The sequence below is a fragment of the Crocuta crocuta genome, unplaced genomic scaffold (genome assembly GCF_008692635.1).
Source record: "Crocuta crocuta isolate KB4526 unplaced genomic scaffold, BGI_CrCroc_1.0 scaffold1129, whole genome shotgun sequence".
Lineage (NCBI taxonomy): Eukaryota > Metazoa > Chordata > Mammalia > Carnivora > Hyaenidae > Crocuta > Crocuta crocuta.
Window position 1 is genome coordinate 106760 of NW_027528629.1, and position 2181 is coordinate 108940.

The window sequence follows — 2181 nt, forward strand, 5'->3', positions numbered from 1 at the left end:
CATATGAAACCAAAATACTTAATGCTGAATAAAAAAATCAGTTACACTTAAAAAAATTATAACACCTATTCAAGGGATTCTTAGAAGGAAAATTGGATTATGTATATAAGATATATTAAATATGAGAGATATTTTAAGATACACTTGGAAAAGAGAACTATAAACCCAGTAGAAATTACATTTTTGAACCTTTGAGTTATTTTGATATTTTAGTTCTGGTTGGTGAAGAATAAAAGGTTATACTATCTTACCAAATAAAAAGTGAAGAAAAGCATAAGGCTAGATGAGTTTTTCCCCCTTCTTCCATATATTTAGCATATTTTAGAAATTGCTAGATATTTTAGATATCAGAAAATGATTATTTCTCACATCAATTATTAAGCCCTAATCTAGTGACATTACCATTAAGTTTGTTTAATTTGTAAAGTATGTCAGTATACCAATGGCATTCATTAGATATGATCTAAAATGTTTACTCTCTATTCTTTTCTTTAAATTTATTTACTGAGTTCATCTACAAAAAATACCTTGTGTGACCCTAAACTCTGCACACTGAAATAAGAATAAACAATTGTACCTGGATCATGGAAAGGGGAACGATGACAGGTATTTTGAGAAGATGTTGATGTAATCATTTTAGACCATCTTGCCAGAGACTTTTTTAAAAGAAAAAGTTTTCTTGATATTTCATTTTCTTGTCATTTTACTAGATTTGGGGAAATAAACATTTTTTTTAAAGAGGAAGGAGATTCAATAGAAGAGAAGAGAAAAAGATCAGGAAGAGGATAATAATCAGGACAGAGGTTAAGAGAAAAAACAGAAAGAGCATGGGAGAGGTTTGGAGAAATTCCTTTTTGTCCTGAGTCTTAAAGATAAAGGAAAGTAGGAAGAGCAACCTCACTGCCAGATAGCACTCTATGTTAAAACAACAGGATTTAATGTTCTCTGGGTGTGTGTTATGAATGGATTCTTTTCCTGATACTATGGTCAAACCGTTCACACAATAGATGGCCTGTTACCTGACTGTTGCATTAATGTTGTCATGCAATATTCATATATGCAATGAAGAGTGGAAAAAGAATTAATTTCGTGACCAGGACTACCATTAATATTCACACAATAAAATCTGCTCCATTCTTTGAGAGGCAAAAAACAAAGTGCCTGGCTGCTGGCATTCATTTGAATTTAATGAGAATAGAGTAGATTTAACCTTTCCTGGGGACATGCGTTAGTGGTATCATCAGTCCAGGCATATACATTTTGACCATTACAGTATGACTAAAAACAGCATTACTACTACTTAGAGTTATGGATAAAATAATACATACTTCCCCTCCAATAGCAAATGTGTCTGCCTGGGGCAAAACATAAAGTAAATTGTGAGTCAAGACATCATGATGCCTCTTTTCTTTTTTAAAATGTTTTTAATGTTTTGTTTATTATTGTGACAGAGAGAAACAGAACATGAGCAGTGGAGGGTCAGAGAGAGAGGGAGACACAGAATCTGAAGCAGGCTCCAGGCTCTGAGCTGTCAGCACAGAGTCTGATGTGGGGCTTGAACTCACGAACTGTGAGATCATGACCTGAGCCGAAGTCGGACACTTAACCGAATGAGCCACCCAGGTGCCCCTCTTTTCTTTATATCAGAGTTTCAAATATTCACAGTTTGCACCTATTTTAACATAAATATTTAGGTATAATTGTCATTTAATAAACTGCACATATTTAAAGTGCATTATTTGATAAATTTTGACATATGTATATACCTATGAAACCAACAAGATGATTAACACATGCATCATCTCAAAAGTCTTTTCGTGGTCCTTTATAATCTCTTCTTTTACCCTTAACATTGCCCCCCCCCCCGCACTGGCAACCTCTCTATGCTATTATACATTCATTATTAATTTCCTGGAATTTTATTTAAATAGGATAATACAGTATATACTCTTCCTTGTCTGGGCTTCTTTCACTCAGATTACGGTTTTGAGATTTATCCACTTTATTAGAGATTGGCTTCTGGCTACCAAAAAGGATATGTTGCAGTCCTAACACCCAATACCTAGAATATATCTTTATTTGGAAATAGGGTCACTGCAGATGTAATTATTTAAATTAAGATGAGGTCATACTGGAGTAGGGTAAGCTCTATTCTACTATGATAGGTATCATTATAAGATG